The sequence below is a fragment of the Pteropus medius genome, unplaced genomic scaffold (genome assembly GCF_902729225.1).
Source record: "Pteropus medius unplaced genomic scaffold, Ma_sr-lr_union100, whole genome shotgun sequence".
NCBI classification, from domain to species: domain Eukaryota; kingdom Metazoa; phylum Chordata; class Mammalia; order Chiroptera; family Pteropodidae; genus Pteropus; species Pteropus medius.
This window is the reverse complement of record NW_024351730.1, coordinates 31042866-31059176: the sequence shown is the minus strand read 5'-3', so window position 1 is coordinate 31059176 and position 16311 is coordinate 31042866. Positions and strand designations below refer to the sequence as shown.

General features: G+C 35.4%; 1 protein-coding gene and 1 pseudogene across 11 annotated transcripts in view; one reads left to right on the top strand and one right to left on the bottom strand.

Moving 5' to 3' along the window:
• Positions 1 to 16311, top strand: part of WDFY3 (WD repeat and FYVE domain containing 3) — a 226914-nt gene that overhangs the window by 13303 nt on the left and 197300 nt on the right. For 10 of the 11 annotated variants that reach the window (XM_039845638.1, XM_039845639.1, XM_039845634.1 and 7 more), the window contains exon 2: positions 11435 to 11528. The exons of the other annotated variant lie outside the window; for it this stretch is intronic. The gene's annotated coding sequence lies outside the window, so the exon portion shown is untranslated. The remainder of the gene's footprint in view (positions 1 to 11434; positions 11529 to 16311) is intronic. 11 annotated transcript variants of the gene reach the window in all.
• Positions 5406 to 5524, bottom strand: LOC120588422 (uncharacterized; annotated as a pseudogene).

Below are 16311 nucleotides of genomic sequence, written 5' to 3'. Positions count from 1 at the left end.
AATGAGAACCTTCCACACCTTTTTTACTTCCTAGTAGAAGTCATATTAACATTTTTTGGGTTGCAGTTAGCTAATACTAGCTTATGGGGTGACAAAAGGCATTTCTGGAACTAGTACTGGAAATTGAATGATGAATTGAACAAATCGGGCTTGAAACCAGAAGAGCTCTAGGGATCTCATCAGTACCTTCTTTCTAGACCCCCACCATTAAAGAGACTTTGCTCTAAAGATTTAATGTCTCTGCCTTGCCTTTTCAATTTTTGTATTCCAACAGGAAGGGATGATATTAGCCCTGTTCAAATCAGGTATCTGTCTACCAGAGCCAGCAGGCCCAAGGTGGTGATGTATAGTTACAACTCTGGGCATCTACTCTTGTGTGCTGGGGGCCATTCCCAAAAGAGAAATCAAAGCTTGGTAGCCCTCCAGGAGGTATCTAGAATAGTCCACCCTTTCATAGTTTAACCGCCCCTTTCTTTTTCTCTTTTTTTCCTCTCACTTTTCTCCCCACTTACATAAAAGTAGAAATAATCCTGCTATGCCCTCTATTGAAGCACTTTTTCTAGGAGACAAAATTTAAATGCAAGCTGAGGTATTACATCAGGAGGTATAGTGCCTTAGGGCTATTGATTCTGGGTGATATGCTGCCCCTCATTTCACTGTGATTCTTTCTTGATATTTTACAACCTAAATTTAATTCCTGCTAACTTGCCATCAGCATGGTTGGGGAAAAGAGAAAAGAAGTAAAAAGAAAAGGCATTTAAAGAGAAAGATGGGGGGTGCTTATTATATACCAGTGACTAGTAAGGAAATAAATGGCTGCTACAATCCTTAGTTTTGCATCAGTGCACAAACCCTAACCTGTTTCACTTCAGATTTCATATTTCTGTTGCCTTCTGCTGGTATCTTTGCTTATCGGGATTCTGTTCCTAACAAGCTGAGCCAGTCTTTCCTTCTTGAAAGGGTCTGAGTTCCTAGTAGTTCGAACTGTATGGAATGGTGGTGGTCTTCCACTAACCTTGACACTGTGCACAGTACTACCAGAAGATACTCCAGGTGATTCCCCTGAGTTCTCATGGTCTTCCCAGCCCCTAAAGGTATAGTAACAACTTTTCTTTTCCTTGATAGTCTTTCTTCTTGTTTGTCTTTCTACTGTCGTAAGGAAATCAAATCGAACACCATGAATTCAGCTTCCAATAGAATGAAACAGTTATTTTTTTCTCCTGGTATAGGTATTTTCTCCTTGGGTATTAAAATTTGTAGATCAGCAGATTCCAGAGTTCTTGAGACAAGAAACAAAACTGTAAGAGTGGAAAAGATACCACTATCATTGTTTGGTTCCCACATCCAGTGTATTCTGGAGGTGGGAGACATCCTGTGTTGGTTAGTGGTTCAGAATCTATTTGATATCCTGCAGGACAGCATGTGAATTTAATATTTGCCAGCAGAGGCAAATAAAGAATTAGTGTCTCATAATGAGGACCAGCCATCACCGTTTCTGTAACACAAAGGGCTTGATGTAATTTGCCAAGAGGTAGTACCTATGAGAGACTCAGGCAAATGGGTTCTCAACAGTAGTGGCAGTGAAATCAGTCTGAGTGAGTCCATGCAATTGATCCCTTGCATACCTGCTTTTCCTGCCACCTGGTTGTTTTCATGAACCTACTGAGTAAGGAAGGACCAGGTTGGCTGGAGAAGGAGTCTGACTTGATTTGTGATGTGGGTCATCTTATCAACCCGATTATTAAAGAGGCTTTATATTTTGATTCGTTTGCTTTGGCAGTGGCAGGATTCTGGTGAACACCTGAGAGGAATTTTTTTAGGTTGTATTGCCTGGTTGTGAGAGATTCAAATAGCCATTCCCTAAATCTCCCTCTCATTTATCCTCTGCTCTTTCATGGCACAGAAAAAATAAGGATGTAGGCTCTCTGGTCACTCCAAGAAGTATCTACTACAGAAGTAATAATACATTCTGTAAGTTCCCAAACCTTAAACAAGATTTTAAGCCTCATTCAATGACTATATTTAAAATTTTATTTTTGTCTTACTTGACGTAGCTCTTTTCCCTTTTTTGATTTCATGCTTTATAGTTCCTCAGCTTTGTAAACTCCATTTAAGATTTTTTTAGGTTTTGGTTTATCGAATTCTAAAATGCCATATATGCTGTTTATGAAGGCATCTATGTGTGTATATATGTACACACATATACACACACATATATACACATATATGCTCAGCATAGAAAATATCTGAAAAGGTGCATACCAGAGTGTGAACAGTACACTACATAGAAAGATACAAATACATAGATCCTCAACATCACTAGTCATCAAAATGCAAATTAAAACCATAGAGTGATGCTACTACACACCCACCAAAATGGCTGAAAATGAAGTCCGACAATGTTAAATTTGGTGAGGATGTGGAACAACTAGGCATTTCCTTTTGTCATATGTTGCTGGTGAAAAGATACAGCCACTTCAGCAAAGAGTGGTTAGTTTCTTCTAAAAGTTAACATATTTCTTATGAACTATAAATTTTATTCCTAGGTATATATACCCAAGAGAAGTGAAAGCACGTGTCCATAGAAAGTCTGATGTTCCTAGCAGTATTATTCAACATTTGCTTTTCATGAATAATTAATGATATTGAGCATTTATGTGCTTTACTTGATATCTGTATCTTCTTTTTTAAATTGTTTTGCTCTTTTTAACATGAGATTGCTTATTTTATTATTGAGTTATAAGAGTTTTTTTAATATGTTTTGGATATGCCAGTCTTTTATTTAGTGTGTATTTTACAAATACTTTCTCCCAGTTTGTGGCTTCTTTTCATTTGTAAAGGTGTCTTTTGAAGAGCAGAAAATAATTTTGATAAAATCCAGTTTGTCAGTTTTTGTCTTGTACTGTATATCTCATCAGAGAATTCTTTGCCTAATCCAAAGTCGCAATAATTTTGTACCGTTTTCTTCTAGAAGTTTTATAATTTTTGGTTTTACATTTAAGCCTGTGGTCCATGTTGAGTTAAATTTTGTATGTGACATGGTATATGGGTTGGTTGAAATTCTTTTGTTTGCATGTAGATATCCAACTGTCCTGATACCATTTGGTGAAAATTTTTCCTTTCTCCATTGAGTTACTTGACATCTTTGTCAAAAATCATTTGACCATATTGATTTAAATCACTGATTTATTGCAGTTTTATAAAACGTCTGTAAATCAGGTAGTATGAGCCTCCAGCTTTGTTCTATTTCAAAATTGTTTCGGCTTTTCCCTGTAAATTTTAATATCATCCTATCAGTTTCCAAAACAAAGTCTACTAGAAGTTTGATTGATATCACATTGAATCTATAGATAAATTTGGAGAGACGTGACATATATCTTAACTATGTTGGGTCTCTCAATTTGTGTGTATGGTATATCTCCTCATTTACTCAGGTCGTCTTTGATTTTATCTCATCAATGTTTTTGGAGTTTTCAGAATATATATCTTGCACACAGTGTGTTAAATTTATCCCAAAGCATTTTCATGGTTTTTTTTGGATGCTATTATAAATAGCATTTTATATTTATATAAATATATATGTGTTTGTATATATACATGTTTATAGATATATGTTTATATATGTAATTGTTGACATGTAGAAACACGATTGATTTTCGTGTATTGAACTTTGTATACTATAACCTTGCTAAATTCCTTTATAAAATCTAGTAGGGTTTTTTTGTAGATTCTTTAGGGTTTTCTGTATAGGCAGTCGTGTCCCTGAAATAAAGACAGTCTTATTTCTTTCATTGTAATGTATGCTTTTTATTTGTTTTCATATCTTATTGCACTGGCTAGGACTTCTAGTATAATGTTAAAGACAGAAAACATTCGGTCTTGTCTACAGCCATGCCGCCCTGAACAAGCCCAATTCTCTCTGATCTCAGAAGCTAAGCAGGGTCGGGTCTGGTTTAGTACTTGGATGGGAGACCACCTACGAAGACCAGATGCAGTAGGCGTAAAAAATAAAAATAAGGGATTGTAAACTGACAAGGTCCTTGCAATCTGTGAGGTCAACCAAAGGTCGCCTCGCCTAACAACAACAACAAAACATTTGGTCTTTTGCCATTAAATATGATGTTAGCTGCATTTATTTTAAAGATGCCATTTATCAGGTTAGGTTTTATTCTATTCCAAGTTTACTAAGAGTTTTTTAAATCATGAATAGTTGTTGAATTTTGTCAAATGCTTTTTCATATCTATTGAGATTATCATACAATTTTTCTTTTTTATTCTGTCGATATGATCAGTTTTTTTAATGTTAAACCAGCCTTGTATTTCCGAGATAAACTACACTCGATCATGATGTAGTATCTCTTTTATATATTGCAAATTTGGCTTGCTAATATTTTGTTTAAAATTTTTGTATTTGTGTCCACAAAGTATATTGGGTTTCTTGTCTTGTAATGTCTTTGTCTGGTTTTGGTATAAGATGATGCTGGTCTAGTGTAAAATGCTTAGGGAAGAGCTTCCTCCAATCTGGATTGAGCTGGTTTGTATAAACAAGCAGATATAGACTGCTACGTATTGTGTAAAAAAGGGAGGGGAGGAATAAAACAAGTATCTGATTAACTTTACAAAAAGGAGCTAGGGTGGGACTTAATGGAACCAAAAGTTTATGATCGGGAATGGAACTTCTCACAGTACACTTTTTCATACAGTTTTGACTTTTCAAAGCACTTTATTGTCCATATTCAGAATAAAGATGGGAATGGAGAAAATCCTAATCCACTGAAACAATGAACCAGATTATATTTAAATTAGTACTGTACCTACATTGAAGGAGAAGGAAGAATGAACCTAAGTAATTTATTGACACGGTTTTTGACTATTTACCCTCATCTGGAGGTGAGAGGGAGGGGTTGCAAACAAATCCTGAACTCTTTGTAGTAGAGTTTATTTTTTTGTAGTGATGTGGACAGAGCAACTCTGGGTCATTTGTGTATTAGGAATTGAATAAATACTTTAGGTTGTTAGAGCCAGGGCTTGTGGAAGGAGGGATATGCAAGTATGGAATGGGGGAAGGCAAAAATGAATCCTGTGGGTATGGATTGCAATAGAAGGTATCAGTGTGAATATATTATTTTTTAAATTAGTTTGTATATGTATGTGTACATGTATATATGCACACATGTATGTGTATGAACATATATGTATGTTCTATCAAACAAAAAGGCTAAGAAGCAAAGAGCAGCGAACACACCTAACTCCCAAATTCTGGTCTCTAATGCTGTTCCCCAACACAAAGGAACTGGAGTTCCTCAAAGAGATGGCTGATTACAGGTCCAGATAGGATACACGTGAGGTGAACTTGTTTTTTTTTTTAATGCTATAAAATAAGAAAAAAAATTATTTATTTTAAACGCCTACGGCACCTGGTATTCCAAGGTGGTCTCCCATCCAAGTACTAACCAGGCCTGACTCTGCTTAACTTCCGAGATCAGACAAGATCAGGCACGTTCAAGGTGGCATGGCCATAGACTTTTTTTGTTTTTTAATAAGGACATGGCACAAGAAGCCCGTTGGAATTCCTACTGGTGAAATCTGATATGGTAATTTGATTATTTAATAAGTATAATAATGAATTATGAACCATTAAAAATAGGAATTCATTATCCATAATGATAATAAACAAATAAATAGAGGAAGGAGGTCTCTTGCTTATAATAGAATTATGAGCTCTTGAGTTGGAAAATCATCATTTTGTAGCCATCATAGTAAAGATTAGACTGTAAGAATCATAACAAAATTGAGGAAAGATATTGATGAGGAGCAGGATATTTCCATGGTTTTAAGATGTCTCCCCACACACTGCATATTATTTGCAAGGTGTAAAAGAGGAATTGCATGTTGGTGAAACCCAGCAACAACATAGGGCAGGTGGATACGATGTGACTCCAGATATAACACCTTGACACCTCATACTACATCGTCATCTATGTAGTACTGTGGCCAAGACTGTATAACCTGCATCTAACTATGAAGAAACAGCAGACGAATCTAACATGAAGAAAGTTCTACTTAATAAAAAGGGGAGGGAACCGTGTTCTTCAAAATCAGCCAATGTCATAAATGACAAAGAAAGGTTGTGGAAGTGGTCCAAATTAAAGAAGGCTTAAGAGACCTGATCCTAGACTGGATCCTGTACTGGATGGGGAAAAATACTCTTTTTGAATCACTTGAAAGAAAATTGGAATACGGATGGTAGGATAAATTAAAATATTTAACAGTATTCAAATTACTGAAGATAAGTCTACTATGGTTACATAAAAGAAATCTCTGTTCTTAGGAATTGGACATTAAAGCAAAGGAACAAAGGGCCATGCTATATATAATTTATCTTCAACTGGTTTAGAAGAAAAAGTATATGTGAATAGAAAGAAAGTGCAAGAGAGCACATGAACACATAATAAAACAATGGGGGTAACATTAACAGTTGGTGACTTTGGGTATAAGGGTAATTTTTGTATTCTTATATTTGCAACTCAAATATGTACTTGTATCTTTCCAAACAAAGTGTTAACAAATAACTGCCCTTTATTTTTAGACTTTCCTTATTTATAAAGAACTTGGTTCTTTGTCTGGAACCAGTTTGGAATGAACATTTTTATAATATTTTCCTGTGTGTTGGTGGTGTGGCTCTGTAAAGCAGTCATTGTTGAATGTGACAGTAGTTAGCAAAAAATAAATGAGTCACTCTGTGGTTGACCAGAATCTAAAACCTAATTTGGGGAGGTGGGGTTAACTATTTATTATATTGATTTATTTAAGTTTATATATTTAAGCTGTACCATTTACTGAAGTCTTAGAGGTTATTGTCATTACCATTTATCTGTTGAAGAACTATTAGAATGATTATTTTACTAAGAATCTAGCTGTTGTCCCCAAATTCTTTAGATTATCTTGTTTTGTAAACTCAGAAAAATTGTCATTTTTAACCTCAAGAGAGTATTTGTTTATTCAAAAAATATTTATCGAATGATTACTATATGCCAGACCTTTTTCTAGGCATTGAAGATGTAGCACCAAACCAAACAAATGTTTTTTTGTGGGAGGACACAGACAAACAGGAATAGAAGTGAAATAAATGAGTATTAAGAACATTGGAGAAAAATCAGAGAAGTGGGTTAGGATGCTGGGAGCAGAATTGTTACCCTTTTAAATAGAGTAGATAGGAAAAACTTAGCCTTGGATATATTTAACAAAGATCTGAAGATAACGAGGGAGTAAGACATGCAGAGGTAGTCATCCCTTGGAAAAGCACCTAGACAGAGAGAACAGCAAATGTAAAGGCTCTGAGGCAGGGATATGCCTAGCCTGTATAAGGAACAGCAAAGGGTCAGAAGGAAATGAAGTGTGAAATAATGGGGTTATGTAGGTTCTTCGGTACTATTTTAAAGATTTTGGCATTTACTCTGAGATGAAGAGCCATTGGGAGATTTGGGGCACAGATGTTACATTATATGATTTATGTAAGATTATCAGGATCACTAGCTGCTTTGATGAGAAAGAACTGAAATAGGACAAGGGTAGAAGTTGGGAGGCCAGTTGCTAAACTATGGGAAAAAATCCAAGTGAGAGATAATAGTTACTATTCTGGTCAAAGTCTCGATGTAGGTGATGAGAAGTGATCAGATTCTGGATCTATTTTGTAGACAGAGCCAATAGTATTTGCCCGATGGGTTAGAGAAGAGGCTAAATGCTTGAATTTTAGTGATCAATGAGAAGAGGAGAAACAAGCAAAAGAGGCTGAGAAGGAATGGTCAGTGAAATAGGATGAAACCAGAAGTCTTTGTTCTGGACGCCAGGTAAAGAATGTGTATCAGGGCTTAGTGCCAAATGCTGCACGTAGGTCAAGAAAGATGGAACTGACTGGCCGTTGGATTTAACAATATGTAGATAGTTGGTGACCTCCAAGTTTCAGTGGTATGGTGGGGAGTAAAAGTCTACTTAGAGTATATTCAGTGTGAATTGAAGAATACTTGGAGACACAATATGCAACACTTCTGTGACCTTTGCCGAAAAGGGAATCAAAGAAATTTGCCATAGCCTGGACAGGGTGAGTGGAGTGAAAAGGTGGTTGTTGTTTTCTAATGGTGAGAAATTCATATCCGCTCTCCCTCCCTTCCCCCGCCCCCCTCTTTCTTTCTCTCAAATGGTTTTGCTTTACTGGAAGGAGGAAATTAGGAAATTGATAATATAGGAGAGAGAAGCGGGACTTACTAGAGCATTGTCCTTAAATACTAGGGGCATAATGTCTACTATCAAAATAGAGGCATTAGTTAGACTCGATATGGTTCCAGAAAGTTCAAGCTGAGTAATAGATAGTGGAAAGTATGGTTCTGGAAGTTCTCTTCTGATTGCTTTTATAGGAATCAAGGCCAGAATATAGTGATTCAGATTTTATGTGGCTTTTGATTTTTTTCATGTATGATGCTGTTGATTAGGTGGTCTGCCAGGATAGGAGGGTGTTAGCCCTGCTTGTTAATTTTTCCCTCAGACATTTAGCTTCTTGTTACTCTTTAGTCTGTCTAGTTGTGTACACTTGGAAAGAGATTCCTAACTAAAACTCTTTGGGGGCTACCTGGAAAAGTTTTTTTCCTCATCCTCAACCCAAAAAGTATGATTTAAAGATACTTAGAATTTACCGAGCACAATTTTCACGTTAGGTATAAGAAAACCAACTTAAAGACATAGTTAGGCCATAAAGGTACAGCTGACTGTCTAGCCAAGTCTGGAATCCAGGTCTCTGTGGTGTTCTAATTTATATAATTTTGAAATTTAGTTTTCGTACCTATTTGCATATACATTCAAACTCACCCCTTTGACAATAAAACTTATCCTAAATTGGAGGCAACCAAAATACGAAATTAAAAAAATATGAAATGTTTAAAATAAGAACTCTGTCTAAATTGTGATTTAAATTGTGATTTATTTAAAACTGATACTTGAAATTATATTATATTGCAGTTAGAATATACTGAAATCATATCAAAACATTTGCCCTTGACTGAATTCATATTAAAAGATTCTAAAACAGGATCAATTCTATAATATTTTAGATTACTGATACTTTAAGACATCTGTAGATTGCATTAATTTACAAAAATGGGTTGAGAAAAACTTTATTACTCTGTCTTGCTGTTTTCAGTTCTGACTGGCCTCCTGCTGTTTCTGCTTCTGCTTTATCTCAACACTTGCCTCTACTTGGTAATTCAGAGTGGGTAAAACCACATAATCAGCATCTAAAATACATATAACTTTATGAAACAATAAGTAAAGGGCAAACAACTGAGGAGGAATTAAGCAAAAGATATGAATAGGTGTTTCGTAAAAGAGGAAACATGAGTTAGCCAGTAAACTAGAAGAAATGCTCAGTATTATTAATTAAAAGGAAAATACAAATTAAGACCACAATTAGATGCCATTTTACATCCCAAAATTAAGTTGGCATTACTAAATGTTGGAGAGGATGTGGATCAATATGGACTCCCTTTTGCTGATGGGATTATAAATTACTAAAGGTACTTTGGGGAAAATAAAAATTGGCATCCTCATGGAAAATTGAACATATGCTTATTCCTCAACTTGTAGGCACATACTTAGGAGAAACTTTGGTACATGTGGAACAGGAGACGTATATGAGAATTTTCTTAACGGTAATGTTCAGACTAGCAAAAACAAAACAAAACAAAAAATCTGTGGGGGGAATCAAGATGCTATTGTAAAGAGAATGAATATATGGTACACTTACACAATGTAGAATTATTCTGTGGTGAAAATGAATGAACTACAACTACATGCGACAACATGGGTGAATCTTGAAAACATAATATTGCATGGAAAAATCAAACCCTAGAAGACGAGCTGTTTAATACCACTTTTACAGAATTCAGAAACAAACAAAATGAAACACTATGTTGTTGAGGGATACATGCATATGTGATGTACTTTTTAAAGAGCAAAGGGATGATATACACAAAATATAAGATAGCAGTTACAGGGTACAGAAGGATGAGAGAGGTGGGGTACTGGATAGGGAGGAGCAAATGAGTAGAACATTAGCAGTAACCTAACCTATATTTAAGTTCTTGAGTTGAGTGACAGATACCTGGATGTTTATTCTGTTATTTTGCTTTGAGTTTAAAACATAAACAACTGTTGTATGTAGCAATTAATATATTAAAAAATAACAAAAGCATATTCTGAGGTCACAATTTAGGAGACATTTCATCACATCTGCCTACTCATTGACTCTTGAATTCCTAATGCCACTCAGTATTTCATTAGAGGTATCTTGTTTTAAAGTTTTCTGACGAAGCCCGTGTCTGCCATCTGACCACTTGTTGGATGAATAACTGAATGATTTGGAAAAGTGATTCAGGATTATTCTTAGAAACTACATAAAGGATAGATTTAAAAAAATACTTTTCCTTCCACTTCTAGTTGGGTTCTTATAAAATAAATGAGATAGACAGCAAAACTAGGTTATTGCATAGGTTTTTTGATAATTCACTATATTTGAAGACAGTATTACTGATTATGTTTAAACTATTGTAATAATAGATCAAAAAGATTAACAAATATATAACAAAAACAAAAAAGCATAATGTTACTAAAAGATAAAGCTATTTTTAGGCATGTTTTAGAGTTAGAAGTTCCATTAGAATTAGTCCAAGCTCTTCAATTTTGAATGAAGGAGCTTTGTGGCCAAATAATTAATTGATTAAAACTGTAGAACTTGTTGAGAGCAGAGTTAAGAAAGACTAGAACCTAGACATCATGAATCATATACTAATGTTTTCCTATTAAAATATTAAATGGTAAATAAAAGGAACATTTAAATGTCCTATATAATAAGGCATGTTAAATAACTCAAGGTTGATTTATAAACATTCAATGAGTAAGCAATGTTTAATATAGAACAAATCAGTTCAGCTCTATACCACATTTGTCTTCAGATGCTTGACAAATATACCCTGAGAAATAACATGATTTTTTTTCTTTTTTGCTCATATTTGGTTCTCCAAAAGAGAGTGATATATCATTTACAAATGAATAGTGGACTGGAAGTGGGAAGAATTAGCTTCCAAACCTGGCTCTGCCATTAAATAACTGTGTTGTCATTGATTCTTTGTATAACTTTTCTAGGTTTCGGTTTCCTAAACAGTAAAATAAACTGAACCAGATGGTCTAAAGAAGGCAGCTTTAAATGTCTATATTCTAAATGAATTTTTAAATAGCAAATTTTATCTATTTCAAAGTGTTTCATGTATTCTACTATTAAACCATTGGTGACAAATAAGAAGATAAAGAATCAGTAGAAAATGAATGACTCATGATGCTAAAACATTCTCAGAATGAACTGGGTTTTTTCTTTCTTTCATCACAGATATAATACTTCTCCACATCTGCTTCAGGAAGAAAGTGCCTGCCATTCCTATTGTTTCTACGCAGGTTCATGCCAGCCCAGAACAGAGAATCAGGTCAGTTTTAGGATTGTTTTGTCTATTGAACAAGGAGACAAGATCAAAATCATGATAGTCTTTGTTGCACGGTTGCACTGTAGCAAGACAACTGAGCTGTGACTCAGAAGAGCTGGGTTTCAATCCGTCTTTACTGCTGACGGCTGGGTAAACTTAGACAAGCCTCCTTTCCTGCATGGCTTTTAGTTTTCTGCACCAAAAAGAGGCTATGTTAGAATAGATTTTCTTCATTTTCAATTCTGGCTTTAAAGCATTATTACTTTTATTGTAGGTACCTACATAGAATAAAATTGTTGTTGTTTTTTAATAAATGTATTTATTTAAATTAGTTTCAAGTATACAGTACATTGGTTAGACATCTATAATGTTCATAAAATGATCCCCCCAGTTGCTCCCTCCCTCCCCTGACTCTCCACTTAGCCATATTAACGCTAACTGCATTCCCTCTGCCAATCTTCCTGTGCCCAACTATCAACTACTAATTTGTACTTTTTTGACCCTCACCCCATTCTCCCAGCCTCCCAACCTCCCTCCCCTCTGTCTGTCACCAAATTGTCCACTATATTTCTGAATCTGTTTTTGGTTAGTTTGTTCTTTTTGTTCCTTAGATTCTGCATATAAGTGAAATCATACGATATTTATCTTTCTCTGTCTGACTTATTTTACTCAGCATAATAACCTATAGGTCCAACCATGTCGTTGCAAATGGTAGGATTTCATTTTTTTAATGGCTGAGTAATATTCCATTGTATATGTGAATCATAACTTCTTTATCCAGTCATCAGCTGATGGGCATCTAGGTTGCTTCCATATCTTGGCTATTGTAAATTGTGCTGCCGTGAATATTGGAGTGCATAGATCTTTACAAATTATTGTTTTGGTTTTCTTTAGATAAATACCCAGAAGTGCAATTACTGGGTCAAAAAGTATTTACATTTTTAATTTTTGTGGAACCTCCATACTGTTTTCCATAGTGACTGTACCAATTTGCAATCCCACCAACAATGTATGAGGGTTCCCTTATCTCCGCATCCTCGCCAATACTTGGCTGTTTTTTGATTTATTGATGAAAGTCATTCTGACAGGTGTGAGATTATATCTCATTGTAGTTTTAATTTTCATTTCTCTGATGATTAGCGACCTTGAGCATCTTTTCGTATGTCTATTAGCCATCTGTATTTCCTCTTTGGAGAAGTATCTGTTCAGATCTTCTGCCCATTTTTTAATTGGATTTTTTTTTGTTGTCAAGTTGAATAAGTTCTTTATAAATTTTGAATATTAACTTCTTATCAGATGTATTATTAGTGAATATCGTCTTTTTGTTTTGATGGTTTCCTTTGCTGTACAAAAACTTTTTAGTTTGATGTACTCCCATTTGTTTATTTTTTCTTTTGTTTCCCTTGCCCAAGGAGATATATCTGAAAAGAACGTCCTGTTAGTAATATCAGAGAGTTTACTGCCTATGTTTTCTTCTAAAAGTTTTATGGTTTCGGGTCTTACATTTAAATCTTTAATCCATTTTGAGTCTGTTTTTGTATACAGTGTAAGAAGATGGTCCAAATTATTTTTTTTTGCATGAATCTGTCCAATTTTCCCAACACCATTTATTGAAGAGATTGTCTTTACCCCATTGTATATTCTTACCTCCTTCGTCGTATATTAAGTGAGCGTATAGGCGTGGCTTTATTTCTGGACTCTATTCTGTTCCATTGATCAATATATCTTTTTATGCCAGTACAGTGCTAAAATTATATTTTTAAAGCATCATTTCCTTTTGAATTTTCCTAGAAAAACCTAGTCGTAAGCACAGGTTTGGAACCCTTTATTGTGTTGTAGTTACTTCAAGTGACTAGTTTGAATGATATACTATGTTGTGAGGCACTTGAGAGCTCTATCACTACCTAGTTGCCTTAGTTTTAATATTTTACTTTGCATTATTGTCACTGATAAGCTTATTTTTTGCAAGAGGTTATTAGTCCTTCAATAACGTTCTTCAGCTTTAGAGAAGGTATTTTTTTGACTCTTAGTTCTCTGTTGATTGCAAGTAACTCAGTTCAAATTAACTTAAGCAAAAAGAGGAAGTCGATGGTCTTTTGGGTGTGTCGCAGGGAACACTAAGGATCTGGGGGCAGAAATGCAGCTGTGCTGTCTGAGGAGAATCCAGGAACCAAATTTAGTCAGATTTTCATCAAGCCATCATTGGAGGGCTGCTCCTGTGCATCTGTCTCACTCTTTGGGAACTGCTTTCTTCACATTTCCATTTTTTTGTCAGGGGAAGCATGGTTGCCACTACCTCCTAGGCTTTATTATAGCTTGTAATTCAGACTCCCAAAGAAAGGCTAACTCTTAAGTGTCCAATCCGAAATTTCCCAGAACAGATAGATGTTGAGTCTTCATTTAGGTGCCTATGAACAAGTTGTGACTTAGGGCACAGTCAGTTTAAAATTTGCCATGGTCGTCTTGCCATGTGCTTCAAAGCCTGTTCTCTGTAGAGGACGTAACTTATTCCTATTAAAATGTTGATAACTAATACTGTAGTATTAGTATTACTTTTTCCAGGTATAGTCTTATTTTAATTTGGATCAAACATTCAGCTAAAGCTGTGTTCCCCAAACCGTGTAGAAGTGAAATCTTGTGTTCCAGTATATAAAAATGATTACCATGGATGCAAGAAAAAGCATTGGGAATTGAAAGGCAAGGTTTAATTGGAATTCGTATGGGCTGACTCTATGCATTGTTCTATGTCATTTTATATAAAGGACTTGAGCATCCTTGGATTTTGGTATCTGTGGGGGCTCCTAGAACCAATCTCCTACAGATACTGAACTCCATTTTAAAAATGGAGTTGATGATAATAGTACTAAAAAGTGGAACTAATGATGGTGGTACCTCATAGGGTTCTTATGAGGAATTAATATATGTTAAGTGTTCAAAACAGTTCTTGGCACATCAGCAGCAGCACCACAAATTTTTGAAATGAGTTACATTATATGATCGCGAGACTCTCACCTAACTAAAACAACAGCAAAAACAAAAAATAAACTTGTGTTCTAAGATTTTCTGACATAGACTAAGTTCTTTTTTTCCCAGAATAAAGACTTGGAAGCTTTGGTCATCCATTTGAGTTCTGCATTGAAGCTATTTGGTACTACCAATAAAAGTTATTTTGAATTAAGTGTATGTATTAATCCTCTGTTGCTTCATTGATTAATTTGTTAGGGCTGCCATAATAAATTACCACAGACTGGGGGGCTTACACAACAGTCTGGAGGCTGGAAGTCTGGAATCGGAGTGTCAGCAGAATTGGCTCCTTCTGAGATCTGTGAGGAAAGGATCTGTATTAGGCCTCTCTCCTTGGTCTATAGATGGCCATCTTTTCTCTGTGTGCCTTCAGATAGTCTTTCCTCTACGTGTGCCTGTTTCTATGTCTCGATGTCCCCCTTTTATAAAGACATCAATCATATTGGATTAGGGCCTACCCTAAGGACCTCAGTTTAACTTGATGAGTTTTCCTTCTCCAAATAAGGTCACATTCTGTGGTGCTGGGGATTAGGACTTTAGCATCTGAATTTTGAGGGGGATACAGTTCAACCCGAAGCACTATATGACAAATTACCTCAAAACTTAAGTGGCTTAAAACAACAGATGTTATCTTTTGTTGATCAGGAATCTGAGTATAGCCCCGCAGGGTGCTCTGGCTCAGGATCTCAATTCAGCATTCAGCCTGTCCACCAGGGCTGCGGTCTCATCTGAAGGCCTTGGGGCAGATCTGCCTCCAGTTCCCTCACACGGGTATTGGCAGCATTTAGTTCCTTCTCGGTTGCTGGCTGAACATCCCAGTTCTTTGTGTTGGCTCTTGGCCAGCAGCCTACCATAGTTCCTTGTGTGAACTTTTTGTTTTTGTAATGTAATCTCAGAAGTGGCATCCCATCACTTTTCTGTTCATTAGGAGTGGGTCATTTGGTCCAGCACACACTCGAGAGAAGATTACACAAGGGTGTATATATCAGGAGTTGGGGTCCTTGGGCGCCATCTTCGAAGCTCCCTACCATAGTGCATAGGAAAGAAGAAAAGATGCTAAGTGGACAAATACATAAATTATATTATTCAGAAAGCTTATTCTCAAACTTTGAACAGAAGTTTATCACTTTTGTGCCATATAGCTTTGTAAACAGAAAATATCCCTCACCTTTTACAAAAAAAGGAGAAATGTAACTTTTATTTTCTTCTTTTTTTCTTTAGGCATAGAGTGGTTTATTTTGTTTCATTTTGTTAACTCAGTTATTTTTTGGTCCTATGTAGAATTTTTCAAGTGGTACCCAACTTTGCATTTTGCTGAGTTATTAATCTATTTCTCATGAAATATCCAAACCTCATTTGCCTAACCTCATTTGCCTAAAAAAAAAAAAAAAAATTTAAGAATAAGAAATCACAGTTATTAAGCTTAATTTTATCAACTTTTCTGGGTCACCTTTTACAACCAAGTTATTATAAAGTGTTAGAAATTATCAGACATTTGAGAATACTTAATACACACCAGTTGGCTAAGGGAAATGACCAATTACAGTGACTTTTACAGAATGAAGTGACACGTCATATATACTGTATCTGCCAGTTAGTAGTTTTCAGTATTTACATTGATGGAGACATCCTTGCAAAATATTATTATGGGCTCCATTTCAAAATCTTGTTTTGAAAGCAGTTCATTTGTGTTTCTGAAAGTAAAAGTTGACCTAGCTGGCATTATCTGAATGAATTAATCAAGGTAGGTAGGTAGATAGGT